We start from the raw sequence: 15,860 nt of genomic DNA, 5'->3' as shown, positions 1-15,860 counted from the left end.
GAACTGCCGAACTGCAGGTAACCAGCAGTCAGCAGAAGTAGCCTGCAGTACTGCATTCTAATTACTGAACCACCATGGCTCATAACAGAGTAACAGAATAACAGAGCTGGAAGGAACTTTGGAGATCTTCTGGTCCAATGTTCTGGACTAAAGTCCTCCCACTGATAAATTGTTCCAACTGTCAGGAAATTTGTCCTTAGTTCTAGGTTGTTCCTCTTTTTGAATAGTTTCCATCCATTGCTTCTTATCCTGCCTCCTGTGCTTTGGAAAATATGTTGACTCCCTCTTCTTTGTGGCAGCCCCTTAGGATGTGTCATTATAAAAAAGGGTAGAAACAACAAAAGGTTAGTGTTGAATATTTTAGCCAAAACAAATATTCAGAATTGGGAGAGGAGGGGTGTGTGTGTTATAAAGAAAAAACTCTGATCTGAGCTTTATTGCTTTTTACCTATCCTTGAGTACTCACTTCTGTAGTGTCAGGACTACAACTCCTAATCACACATTTACACAGCTAAATAATTTTAATATGTTTTTATATAATTTTTAATTGCTGTAAGGGTCACATATTTCAGATGGGCAGCTATATAAATCAAATAAATTAGCATGATTACTTCCCCTTGGCCCCAAATCTCAGAATGTTGTGTAATGTCCATGATTTCCAGGGGAATTAAAAAAATCAATTATTATTTGTGCATTTTGTAGAGACTGAACATAAAACTCAGAAATCATTTGACTGAAGAGAATATGGCAACAGGTTTATTAGTTTTCTATTTTATTGTTATTGTATAATATAATTTAACCTGAGCCTTGGAAGAAAGAGCATCTATGTGTCTAAAATAAATACACAGACTCTACTGAAGTCTAAATATGTAGCTAGTTGAATAAATAGTCATGCCAATTGAAGCGCAGTGTGCTTCTTTTCTAAACCATGGCCTGGCCTTTCATAAACCAAACTTATTAGTTGAAAGATGAATAGGATGTGGTGTCTTTGAATTCCCTTGTGGCACATTGAAACAAAATTATGTGAACTTTAGAACTGCTGTGATTTTTTTTCTTTGACTGTTTGTCTCCCCCATTCTTCTCTTACGAAAAGAATAAACAGCTATTGCCAGTTGAAAAACCTGTGCAGTTAGAAACTGCCAATGTATTTTGTGAGAGGTTAAAAATTCAATTTATGAATATTAGCAACAAGCTAAAGGAATCAGATTGATAATCTTTATAGAGTGTAAAGCAAGAATGTTTGGTTGCTGGAGGCACAGCAAGTGAAACTAAACCCAATTATTCCCAAAACAATCCTGTGTAATATCTGAGGCCACACCAATTACTTTTGCACTCAAACAAATAAAGATTTAGTTTAAACAAATAACTATAAGCATCTCTTTCAAATCACCCAAATCAGCTTCCATTCATCTCAGCCTACCTTAGTAGATAACAGCAAAATAATCTAAGAATTGTGTTGTTCAGTGATAACTTCATTTAGTAGAACTGCAATGTTTTTATCTGGGATTATCACAAACATGGAAGTAAACTTACTAAGAGGAATTTAGTTGGAAAGGAGATATGCATTATGCACACACACACACACACACACACACACACACACATTTCTATTGTCAATCTGTTTTAGCTCAGCTGAACATAAACATATGTACTTTACCAGACTTACACCTAAAAAAATTGCTGAATTCCTTGTTTTTATTAAAGAAACATAATCCTACAGGTGGGAGAGACCCATTAATATGAAAGAAGGAAAATGTCAACTTTTATTTATGCTGACAAATTGCATTTATTATTCAGCCTTCATAACTACATTCTTTTGAGAAGAACTTTGATCAGCTGCAAGATTAATTCTCACATAGACCTGAGCTGTTCTAAACGAGTCATATATGAAAATCAGTCTAAGCTCTGAAACACACACATGAAAGAGAAGCACAAATTATGCTAAATGAATTTTGAAATAATGTACAGCAGCAGTTCAGACAGCTGTGCAATCACAAATATTAACCAATAATGCAAATGTCTAAGGGAAGAAGCTTGCACCACAAAGTCATTATTATTTGAAAATAACGTGAAAGAGGCAACTAAAATTGAACCCCTGAGTAGCTCTAAATATCAACCACAAAGAAAAGGACTAACTGTCCTGGCTGAGACTCAGTCTCCTTTTTTTACAAAGTTTTTTATTTTTCATTTTCATAACATATAATTGCATGTATACTATTACATAGCCAGCATCGTATTGTATTATTAAATATTTATATCAATTCATCTTACCATCAACTCCCCAAAAGAAAAAGAAAAAAAAAACCACCCAGTTGTTGGCTTTTCTGCTCTCCATATTTATGTGTTCACTTTTTCTCCCTCTCTCATCCCCCTCTCTACCACCTTTCTTCTTTCTTCTCTCTGTCCTCCTTCCCTTCTCTACTTCCCCTTCCTCTCTCCTACTCCTCTCTCCTTTTCCACTCTTCCTTTCTCTCCTCCTCTTCCCCCCTCCTACCCTCTCTCCTATCCCTCTCTCTTTCTCTTACCTCTCTCCTTTTCTTCCCACCCTTCATCTCATTTGCTTGGTATATTTCAGCTTCTGAGCAAGCTCCATTTTATGTTGATGGTTTTTATAGTTCCTTTTCAATATACATATTTAATTTTAAACATATAAAGTAAAAATAGAACAAAGAAGTATACATATATAGTCATTGTACTTTAATCCACCCACCCCCAGGCTAATTTTGGTTGAGATACTGGTTACAGTTCCCAGCTATTCTCATCACTATCTTTATATAATTATACATCCTTATCCAGTTTGTGATTCTGCCTTTAAGTCTCAATAGTTTCCCATTATAAGCGTATTTCATGTTTCCTCTCCAATTTTTCCATGTCTTGAATTAGGTTATCTTTAGTTGTCTGTGAATGGCAAACCTCACTGTTCAATATTCATTTCAATTCCCTTAATCTATTATATACTATAGCAAACAGTAAACATCTCACTTTATTTCATCATCTAAAAAGTTATATGTGTATCCATGTTTCATATATTTTAACCCATGCTTAGTTATCCTTCTGTTGTCATTTCCAGTCAATTTGCCACTCAGTTTAATTATCATATATAAAACTGAATAGTAAATCCCTGCTTTATAACCTCCCTAGGTCAGTTTCATATTTATCCACATTCTATGTACTACGGCCTTTGTTTAGTTGTCTTTCCATTATTATATTCAGCCAGTTAGCAACTCCATTTTATTGTCATGTTTTTCATAACCTCCCCACTTCAATATAAATATCATATTTATCCATATTCCATATATTTCAACCTTTCCTTAATTATCTTTCCATTATTACATTCAATCAATTAGCAACTCCATTTTGTTGTCATAATTAGAAATAAAACCCTTATCTTAGTTTTGTATTCTCCCAGATAAAAATCCCTGGTTATCTGATTTTTTTTCTAGCAAGTCTTTTGTCACACTTCTCTTCTCCTGCTCTCTCCCTTCCCTTTGCTTCGGCACATCGACTTTCCCCAACTTTTCCTAGGCCACCACCAAAAGGATGTTTTTTTTTTTTTCTTTCTTGGGGCAAAGCCTCCCCATTCAATTTCCCTTATACCACTAAGAGCCTCAACCTCTTTTGTCTGCCTTTTTCCCCCCGCCATTTCTACTCCTTCATTATCTTGCTTCCCTTCCCCCCTTCTCCCCCCTTCTTCTTTGAATTCCTCATTAGATATCTGCTTCTCTGGGTTCAGAATTCTATTTAGGCTTGATTTTAGTGATTTTAGTGATTTATGCATATTTTTTTTTATAATTTCACTCAATTCATCACATTCCCAGCTTTTCATGATGTCCAATTCCAAAGTTGGAATTAGCTATACAGTTCAAAGTTTTGGTCCACCTTAAATTTGTTCGCATCACTGCTATAGGGGAGAATGTAGGAGCCATATTGGTCTTTTATTCTTCCTTAATATCCAATTCCAAGATTGCAATTAGTTATACAAAGTATTATTTTGAGGTTCTGGTCCACCTTAAATTTTAGCTATTTTAAGACCAGAAGTGAAGCCGGGGACATCTTAATCTTCGCAGTAAAATTTTAAAAAAAGGGGGGGGAGGAAAGAGAGAAGCAAAAAAAAAAAAACCTTAGCATTTTTCCAGTTCTTATCTCTGTAATAATTCTTCCCTCTGCTACCTTCTATCTCTGGTCAGCCACAGCTGCTTAAAACATATCAATTAGAACAAATTTATAAAGAGCTAGGTTCGGGTACATGTCTCTTTTGTCTCTTGCTCTTGCAGCTTCTGATTTATGGTAGTTGATTAGTTGAAACTTCTCACACAGTCAAGGTTGGATTATACGTTATCGGAGAAAAAAAAATCAAAGTATTTGGTTTCTATTTGATATCCGAGACCAAATTAGAGTTTATATTGAGTGGGTTCAAAAGAAAACGTGCTTTTTTTCTTGATCATTTTAGCTGGAAGGAATTCAAACCAAATAAAAATATTGGTTCCTGTTTAAGATCCAAAACCAAATTTAACATTTATAATTATATGGGTTTGTAGCTGCTCTGCTTTGTGTTCTTCTGTTCGAAAGTGCAGACAAAGAACTTCCGGGAGGGCTGTTGTTACAACCCTCCACCTTCCTTTCTTGCTTTTCTTTTAAGAAAAAAAAAAGTCCCGACCTGACCATCAGTATTATTTATGATCTCCAAATTCCTTTGCCTTTTCCAGTTTAAATTTATAGTTGTGGTTTAGATAAATTATCTTACTAACTCCAGGTCTCCGCCTGTTCCAATTTTTTTTTGACAAAAAGTCCAGCATCTTGTCAGCCATAAAGCTACCACCCTGACTCCAATTCCTAGGCAAATCTCTAACCCATGAGAGATCAGTTGCTTCTCTCAGGGTCTGATGAGACGCTGCCCTTCTTCGCCTCCACCTTCAGTGAGGGTTCAGATTCAAAAGAATCTTTGGAGATGGTTTGTCAGACAGGGTTCATGTGAGACTCTTAAGAGCTCACGTCTCCCACGTCTGTCCAGCTGGAGCACTTCCTGTCATCTGAGACTCAGTCTTATAATGTGATTTGAGATGAATTTGAGTCAGTGGAAGAATATAAAAGAGTTCTATTAGTTTGACCACCTGTTTAGTGAACCCAGATTCTCCTAGATTTTTAAGCTAGCCAGCGACACAACATGTAGTCAGGTCCATGTTGTACTTTTTGTTCACTGAGACAGGGATGATGTGTTTGGCTTGAAGGAAAAGAAAGACAGTGGTTCAATAAGAGAAATCTGAACCCAAAGTAGAAATTAATTTGAGAATATGTATCAGATTTGACCCTCCATAGTTTTCTTTAGGGTAGAGAACTACCCTTTAGAGTAGGTAGACACATCCAAATTTGTAAGACTCTTTTGCCTTTTGCTGTAACACTACAATAAAAGCAGCATTAGCATTCATAACTTTGGTTCATTTGTCTGGTCTACTTCCAAAAGCTGACAGCATCTTTCAGGACTGTCTATGGAGGTTGGGAAAGAGGACCACTGTTTTATGGTAGTTGTCATACTTCCTTTATGGTTTGTACCAGTCATGTTAGCAGGGGAAAGAGGTAATTCCCCAATGTTGGTGTGTTGCACATTTAAGGTTAGATCTTCTGTTTGGGAATCCATATGATTATATGATGATGATATACAATTATAGCTTTTTATCTCAGGATAGCTAAGTGACGATGTCAAGGTTCTGTCCCAGAACCTGGAGAATATACACATCTGAATAGGAAATAACCTACTTTCATTCTTGGCCTCAATCAACATATCAAATAGACTTTCAAGGTGCTGCTTGGCCAGGAACAAATCTGAAGAGCAATGACTGGTTGCAGGTACATTGTTTACAAGACTGCAATCCAGGAAGGGCAGAGCTAAAGAAAGAAGTGACTTCTTCATCAAAATTCAAATAGGAGAAAATGGGAAGATGGCAAGATATGGATTCATTATATCAGCATATAAGGGATAAACCTCAGTAGAGTTGTTACCAGGCCAATGTAACCATTCATATACATATAGTTCTATCTATTCATAGTGGCAATGGAAGAACTGAAACTCAACAACTAGCATTAAATATGTGTAATAATGCATGAAACAATGAGCAGCATGGTGACCTAGTGGTGAAGATGGTCACCTCCCACTCAGAAGGTTGAGAGTTCAATCCTAGGCAGTGACAGATATTTCTTGTTAAAATGATGTATGGAGCACAACCTGATTTGTTTTCTGAGTGTGAGTGAGCTTTGATGAGGCCGTGTCTTTTACAATTGGAGAAACTTTGTAACAAGCAGGAATATAGCTATTTGTCCTAGGAGTGGGAAACAAGGAGAGAGACTGTTTCAATTGAGCAGCATTGTTGACTTTTACAGTTATATTAGCCTGAAACTGCTGAGCAATCATTCTCAAGGGATATTGCTTAGCTGGATCTCTCACATGGGTTTCAATAACAGCAGAGAGTTTTTCTGTATACTTTCAAGTAAAAGTCTCAAAGTCATTTTTTTAATGAATCCGTGTTCTTATTTATAGCCACCGATTGCTCAAACACTATGATGACAATTTGCATTGTAAGAAGACACTGTTTAGCCATAAATTCAGTTGAGTCCTCCAGAGGAAGCAACCTTTTAGACCTGACTCTGCATATTCTTATTTTCTTTAGGATTGATCACTCAACAAAACAAATGTGTGGGTTCTTTTTTTCCTTGGGGGTGGTGGACAAATGAAGAGTACAAAGTCAGGCTGGGACAAATAGACCATCCAAATCACAGAGCATTGCAGCAATTCTCTAATTCCCTAATTCCATCTGAAGTTTCTCTTCAAATGTCTCTAATATAGTAGAAGTATAGATGGGCACTAAATCCATTTACACATTCTTTGGTTAATAAAAGTTTCTGATGTTTAAATTGTTTCGATCAGGGTCACCAACCTTTCAGATCTCAGGGACCACTATATTCATAATTTTAAATCCTGTGGACCACTAATATGATTTTTTTAAGAAGATAAATAGTATTTAGTGCAATATTAAAAATGCAAATAATTTTTCTGCGAAGCACAGAAATGTTCTCGTGGACCACCGGTTAGTGACCACTGATTTAGATGACCTAGATGGAGGTTCTTATCCTGGAATATCTCCATGGCTTTTCTTCCTGTTCCTCTTTCCAGGCAAATTTCTTCTCACAAGTTCTAATATTTTCTCCCCCTCTTCCTTCTTTTTTTTCTCTCCTGGGAGCTTGTAACTCAATAGTTTTATTTTTGTTCAGTTTTACTTGCTATGATACCAAAATGCACCTTAAACAACATTAGTGTAACTTTGAGGAAGGAATTCAAGAACAGCCCTGGGAAAGGAGAAAGTGTGTAGTTCGGAGAACTGGCAAATGCCACCTCTGACTGGCCCCAGAATGGGATGGGAATGTCGAGTTTCAAATATCCTTCCTCCAGGAATAGAGAGGGAATGGGGATTTTGCAACATCCTTCCCTTGGAGTGGGGTGGGAATAGAGATTTTGCAGTACCCTTCCCCTGCCATGCCTACCAAGCACACCCGCAGAACTGGTAGTAAAAAAAAAATGAATTTCATCACTGGATCGTACCCTACGACAGTAAAATAGCATTCCTAAAATTACTGCTCCATTTATTTTCTTGACCTGGCATATGTTGGGGAATCAACAAATAGAGAAGGAAAAATGAGAGCTAAAAGAATTCAATGTTGATTCAATGTCTTACTCCTTAGACAATCAGCCTGTTGCATTCATCATGCAACCTTAATTGTGCTGCCCACAAACCACTCAAGGGCTCTGTGACATATAGCCACATGGATATTTCATGATTTCACAACCTAGCAAGACTTATCATGATCAAGTGGGAAGAAGGAGAAACAAATATATGATGTAGATAAAGTAATCCTAATCTTGGAATTTCTCTTTCTCATATGCACATACATTTTATGCACGAGCAGATGTCTGTCTGTAATTTTGGTCATATGCAACTAATTTTTCTGTAAAAAGGCAAAACCATATATATCTGAAAACCTTCATAGATGTACTAGGTCTGTTTAACTGCTGAAGATCTTGGGAATTGCAAATAACAAAATGAGGATAATGGAATTGTGTTTGCTTTTCAAAGACCAGAAGATGTCAAAGATTATCTATCTTTGCAAGTAAACCTCAGGACATGCAGATACCTTGTCCATGTAGCCTAAGCAATGGAGGGAAAGAGAAAAGGAGAGATACTATTTAGACTGAAAAAGTGAAACAATGGAATGTATTTCAAATTTCTCAGACTTTGGGCTAAATTGAAATGTACTCACTTATTAAACAGGATTATGTAATTGCTTCTCATTGAGAAAAAGTCCAAAGGGATTACAAAAATATGGATATTCCAGAGGCCATTGTTGGTCTGATAAAAATTCAGAATTGATGACAAATTGCTCAGACGTGGAACAATTAATCAGAAGACTAAGAAGTATTGGAATCCATTAGATTTTTCTCTGAATATTTAAAGCAGGATTTTGCTTGTGACTTCAGTTACCGAGTTTGTTTTACAGAGTTTAGGTTTGTTAACTTTCATTAGCTTCTACTACTGATGCAAAATTGCGAACACTACTTGTACCATGTGGTAGATTTTTATTGCCCCCAGAAGGAATTCAACTTAATGTAGCCTAAAAACTAAGGTTTTAATGCTTAATGACATGCAGATTCTCAAATGGATTGATTCTTTCTTTCTTTTTTTCTATCTATCTATCTATCTATCTATCTATCTATCTATCTATCTATCTATCTATCTATCTATCTACGTATCTATCTATCTATCATCTAGCCACAGACATACATATGTGCAGTGTATATAAATCAGAAAGAGCCTGGTAAGATCTTTTAGACAAACACATTTCATTAAAAAGTATACACTTTTGTGAACTATAAATCACCTCATCAGATTCATGGAGTAGCTAAATAGATCTAGGATTTAAATTAGAATAAGGTAAGAAGGGGTAGGAAAAGGAAGGCAAAGTGATAATGCAGAATAGATATGAGACAGATTAAGAGTATTTTATCAATTGTCAATGCAATGTGTTAAAAACCCTTGGGGTTTGTTAAAACTTCACACAGAGCCTGACATTTTTGTTGAATGTGACTTCAAAACTGTCCTCCACAATTGTGCTGCTAAAGTTTATTTTTCCCAGAATGTCAATTTTAAATCTGTAATATGGTATCTTAGGAAATTGAAATACTCTGATACTTTTTCTCCATAGCCTTTGTTTTGAGTCCTGATGTTAAATGTCCATTCATTAATTGTTTTATCCAAAGTTTGCTTATTTGTCCTATATAGAATCCATAGAGTCACTGCCGGTGGTTCATGGCATCTATCTCATTATATATCCTGTTTCTTCCAAAATAAGACATCTCCGGATAATAAGACCAATCAGGCTTTTGACTGCATGCGCTAAAATAAGCCCTCCCCGAAAATAAGCCCTTCCAAAAATATTGCAGCAGCCATGAGGTGACCATGTTCACCACCTCCTGCACCTCAAAATAATAAGACCTCCCCAAAAATAAGGCCAAGTGCTTATTTCGGGGGTCAAATGAAAATAAGACCCTGTCTTATTTTCAGGAAAACACGGTAAAAAGAGCATAGATAAAACCAATGGGTAAATCAATTTGGAGAAAGATGGCTAATTAAGGCAAATTAGGCTTTAGGAAGGTTTAATCTTTGGCATCTCCTATTTCTAATATTTTTAATATTTGTTATGTTCATCAGGCATTGAATGCCATTAAAAATACATGTTTCTGAAATTTCAGAGAAGGGACTGTGCTTCCAGTCAAAGCATATTATTAGTCTGGCTTAGTATAAGGCAGTTTTCTTTAAATTGCAATGACAGACAATTACGAGGATGATGGAAAATACCTATCATGCAGCTATTCAGTGCTTACAGTCCCTTGAGTATCAAACATCCTTTTAAATCTACTGGGAAATTTCCCACAGCACTCAAAGAAATCAAAACAACCAATCCAATTTTGGTGTGGAATATATACATTTAAATAACACAATAGGGTGTAGAGTAAGACAAAAATCTAACATTCTAGCCTACATTCTAACTGAAGAAAATTTGTCCAGCTAAGTGGTATAATATCCATTTCTAGTAATATTGTTTAAAAGCAAATCCTAAATAATAAAAAAACAGGTCTTCCTATTGTTTATATCAAGTCTGCTAATTACATGGCAATTATCTACAATAAATCCTAAATCTAAGCTATAGTCCTGTATCATTGTTAAACATTTTGAAAAATTAAAGAATCATTTGTAATGGTATTATTACACCATTAACATTAGTGAAGGACAACATCTCTGCATCTGGATAATTAATTAAAAGATTGCTGTTGTTAGTTGCAAAGTCATGTCCCACCCATCATGACCCCCATGGACAACCTTTATCTAGGCCTTCCTGTCCTTTATCATCCCTGGGAGTCTACTGCTTCAGTGACTCCATCCAGCCACTTAATATTCTGTCGTCCCCTTCTTCTTTTGCCCTCTATCGTTTCCATCATTAGGCTCTTCTCCAGTGACTCCTTCCTTCTCATTAGATGGCCACAGTATTTGAGTTTCATCTTCAGGATCTGGCCTTCAAAAGAGCAGTCAGCGTTGATTTCCTCTAGGACTGACCGGTATCATCATCTTGCAGTCCAAGGGACTCAGAAGAATCTCCTCCGGCACCATAGTTCAAAGGCCTCAATTAAAAAAGACATGTAGAAAAAATTACATTTCAAAAGAAATTAATTGGATTCTCACTCTTCAAAATAAATTAATGCACTTTTAAAATTTAATATTTTACCAATTGTTTCATTATTTTAATTTTCTCTCCAGATTACTTATTTTCCATTTTGACACTGATGGGACTTCTATGTTTAAGACATTTTTCTCAGCTTGAGTTCTCCAGATACTGAGTTCCAATAACTGATTAGTGGTGATTATCAGCCTACACTTTTCATACACAGCAAATTTTGAAGGCTGTTTTTAAACCCCAAAGTATCTCTAAATATAAAGAGAATTTAAAGTCTCTCTTATTAGATATCTTATCCTTTCATAATAACCACACTTTATTTTGTTAATCATGGTTCCTAAAACTTTGGATGGATGGATGGTAGAGATAGATTTATGGTTAGATAGATGATAAATAGATGATTGACAGATAGATAGATAGATAGATAGATAGATAGATAGATAGATAGATAGATAGATAGATAGATGTATACATACCAGGTACCAGAGCCTGCCCGGAGCATGGGTACCATTCCATTCCAGTGCTCCGGAGGGCCCACTCGCTCACCCGAGCTCCTTACCTGTGCTTTAAGCCTTTGGCACTTCCGCACACATGCATGGCACATACGGTGCCTGCAAGATGCTCCGCAAAGCAGCTGGAGCATCACAGAGGCTTGCGGAGATGTCGCAGGCAGTTACGACGCATGTGCACGCTGCACGCATGTGCGCACATGCCACGTCCATCCATGTGGGTGACGCCAGGCCCGTTCCAACCATACTGGTTGGAATGGGATCCGGAACCCACCACTGATACATACATACATACATAGATATATAGATACGTAGATGTTGTGGCCCAGCAGAAGCTGTTGGAGCTGCCACCAGACTCCCACAGTGAGGGGCCCTATGAGCCACCTTTGGAGGATGTGGAAGACCCCGTACAGGTTTCTGACTCTGAGCAGGGCACAGAGAGGCTGGTTGGCCACCAGGAGGTGCCTGAGCCTTGGACCAGTGGGGAGGAGACAAGGGGGTGTGATCCAGACGTTAGCAGTGGGGAGGAGCCAAGGGAGTTGTTCCTAGATGCCCAGCACCGGAGAGCTAATAGGCGTAAGGAATAGTTACCCAGTTACAGGAGGTAATTGCACTCAGCTGGTGGTAATTAGGCTCCTCTCCAGATTATAAAAGGAATGCTTGTGCACACGCCCCTTTTGCAGAAGTCAACACATTAACTAATGTTGGAGAACAGTATTGTTAGCTTGGCAGGCTGGATTGCTGCCAAGGCTTGTCTGTGCTGGATTGCTGCCAAGGCTTGTCTGTGCTAGTTTGCTGTATCTTTGGCTCGGAGTGTTTTGGTGTGGGACGAGGGGGGTCAGAACACATAGATATATAGATGTTTGTGTATATATATGTATGAGAGAGAGGGGGGGCAAGGAAGGGAAAGTGATCTAAGAACCAAAAGCAAAATTATGCAATAAGGCACCAAGAGAAACTTTAAAATCTAATGCCCAACAGGATTATGCTTTATTTAAAAACAAAAATTGGTAAATGCAAAAGACCAAGTTCACACGGGAAGGTTTAATTTAACTGATTTATTGCTAAAATGTCACAAAAATCTTCTCAATTAATTCTCAGCACTTAGATGCAATGGCAATCACAGGAAGTTGGACTTAGTTCATTTGTGGCTATGTAGTGATTGTAGACTGATCCCTCTTTTCACTCCTCCCTCTGGCTCTATCAGTCCTTCTCCTATAATAATTTCTTTATAGTCAAGAACTTATTTTGAAAGCTACAAAATAAATTAACAATCTCTTGCAATATATTGACTTACAGGAATATCTCTGGGTTCTACATATGCTAAAAGTATGGGTATGGGTCATGTATAGTAATTTCAAATATTTTACAATATTTAAAATATATTAATATTCAGGAAATGATATGGATTTGGTTAGTAGATAGACTTTTTCTAAATGAATTTCAAACAATGAATAATTTCTACTGTATACATTTTTCTTAGCCTTATTTCTATATTTGAATCTATATAGATACCTTATATTGGAGAGTGGCAGAAAAAAAACATTATACAAAATCTGGGAATAAATCCACAGCTGATGTGTAGCAGTTAGAAATAATATTTAAATATTATGATTTGTAACCTATAACAAAACTGTACAAATTCCAGTTTTGTATTTGTGCATATAAGTATCTACAGGTGTGCTGTGCAAAGCTTTGATGGGAAAATTCTCTATATAGGTAATTTGACCAAATCATTCCTTGGATCACTGAAGTGGTAAATTGATTTGATGCATCTCATTGAACTTGGTGCCATCAGATTGATTCAGTGAATCTTTGTAGGCTTTATAGACTTGAATATTCGCATCTAATTGGTGTGATTTGAATTTTTTTTTTTTAATCAATGTTTCAAAGCAATTCAAGTGACAATTTGAATTGGATCTTTAATGTTTCACATACCATCAATACATACTTATACAAGATAATTAATGCATGATGAAATAAACAACTAGGTGAAACAACCTTGATGTTTCCAAATCATTGATCACTATTCTTATTTCTAATGATATTAAGCAATGTTGAAAGATAACTGATAAATAATAATTAATAATAAAGGCATGATAGGGCATTTGCAAATATAAAGATTTGCTGCATTGGACCAAACTTCGCTGATTCAACAGCAGCATGACAACTCTTCAGGAAACTAAACACAGTATTGATTAGATTCAAGACAACTATTGTATTAAAATTCAGCATTATTTTTTTCCTCTAAGAAAGTTACAAGAAATAAAGCATTGAAATATCCAAACTTTGTTAAGTTCCACTGGGAAATGTTCAGATTTGTATACAGTGTACATAGATGGATTACACAAAAGGGCCATCTTATCTTTTGTCATGAAAATTTAATAGTAACTGAAGGTCACAGAAACAGAATGGGTTTTTTTACACATGTATCCTAATGTTGAATTTATTACCAAAATATAATATTCTTTATTATTATTTGCATCATATAATAGACCAAATCCAGTTTACAAATTAAACACAATCTTTCTTGTGCTTATGCTAAGGGAAAAATATATATATAAAAGGTAGGTTGCTTCCCTAAATGTACTAGAGATTGTTTCAAGGATCAAGAGTGAGTATACAATGATGCACATCTAATACATATCTTCTTGGGGCTGTGCCACAATTTTGCTCTAGCTTTCTACTGTTAGTTTGAATTGGTTTAAAGCTTATGAAACATAATATTCTTACTGCTCATAAGAGGATATTCTTTTTTAATTTTTTTCTACTTCCATCCCAACTCCATGCTGTGTTGTAAGAGAAACAGAGAAATTTCTAACTGTGCTATATATCAACCTAGGTTAAAATTACAAAACACAGCCTGCATTCTATACATGATATAAACAGTTAAGCTACAGAAAATCCTGACTCCAATTTTTAAGTTTTTCAGCAAAATGTACTTCCCATGCATAATTAATGAAAAGTACACTAAGTCTTCCCTGCTTTAAAGATACTTTTTTTAAACTGTTGCATATATAGTCTACAGTCGTAAATAAAATTTTAATTAAAATAATATTCAGTGCAAATCTCTTTGCTCTGCCTTTTATGACCCTGCCTTCTACCACGATCATAGATTACAAGATTTAAGCACCAAACGACAACCCCACCACTAGTTTGAGACAATGAAACAGAAAATAACATTATGAAAGTATATGCAGCTTGGAGGGTTCATTTAGGTTGTAGAAGTCAATAGTTATTCCTGATTGCTGTCTTCTGTTCAACAGCGGCAGCATATTTGCCTCATTCTAGCTCTTGCAAATGATAAAGCCACTAATAATGGCTTGTCCTTTGACTTACTTGCAACCTCTTCGGTGAAAGAATCACGATGGGTTTCAGTTGTAGTCAAACGCTCCAGCAGTCACTCTCTAGTAACCGCAGAAAAAGAAAGCATAAAGATGAAAATAAAATAAAAAAGCAACTTGGATTTTTTAAAATTATAGGCTATTAAGAAGTGATATAAAATTGTTCACCTTGTGAAGAACAAGTATAAAGACACCATTTGAAACTCTCATGGCAGCTGAGCAAACACTTATAGGAACATTGGTACGTCTCCCTTATTTCTGGGTTGTAGTCCCCCTTCAAATATTTTTCTATCATGTTACATATGCATGAGATACATGTATGCAAGATAATGTGGGATACTTTTGCTGTAGGTGGTCAAAGAAACATAAAGCTGTAGTCACCAGCATATTGTTCTTAAGATGATTTAATTCCTGGCCCAATAAAAACTCAACACATGAAAGAAACTATAGCAAGAAAATAAATACTCCTAATAACAAACAAAAAACCATCATATACCTTATGTTTATAATTTGAATTAATTTTTAGCTATGTTTGGAAAGCTCTTCCAGCTCCTTAATAGGACTTTACCTGAAGAAAATAAATTTTACTACATTCACAGAAATTCAATTGTTCAGAACTATAGGATGCTTTTAAATGAAATGACCATTGTTGGCCACCAGGTAGACAGTTTAAGAGGTAGAAAAATATGGATATCCATTGAAGGAAACTCTGATGCAATATGGCCACTGAACATAACTCAGGGGTTGAAAATGGTAATTAGTTCAAATTTCAATTCACTTATGATCCTTCACATTTTTTTTTAGAAAGCAGAGAATATGTGACAATGCAACACTCACCTCTTTATTGTACATTGAGTTCAAGCAAGAAATCGCATGGTCTCCTTCTAAGACCAGGATGTCTGTCTGTCTGCTAAAATAACAATCTGATAAATATATTTCCTGTGTTTGAAAAATACAATACTCCTGTGGTGAAGTACTTTTTAGAATTCTCATTGCCTGCTACGAATGTTGCTGCATGTTGCTATTGTTATTGTTGTAATATTTCCCAAACTTATATTTTACAAAAGATTAAATGTCTACATTTATTTACATAAATTAGTTTCACCTCAAGCTCAGTAGCATCTTCGGATTAGCTTTTTGGATGAAGCATGCCCACAGGTGAGAGCCCTTTGACAGTATGCCAAAGAGTCCCAGGGATGAGACAAGAATAGCGGTTATTTCTCTATCTTTC

The sequence above is a fragment of the Thamnophis elegans genome, chromosome 2 (assembly GCF_009769535.1).
Source record: "Thamnophis elegans isolate rThaEle1 chromosome 2, rThaEle1.pri, whole genome shotgun sequence".
Lineage (NCBI taxonomy): Eukaryota > Metazoa > Chordata > Lepidosauria > Squamata > Colubridae > Thamnophis > Thamnophis elegans.
Note: the sequence above shows the minus strand (reverse complement) of the source record.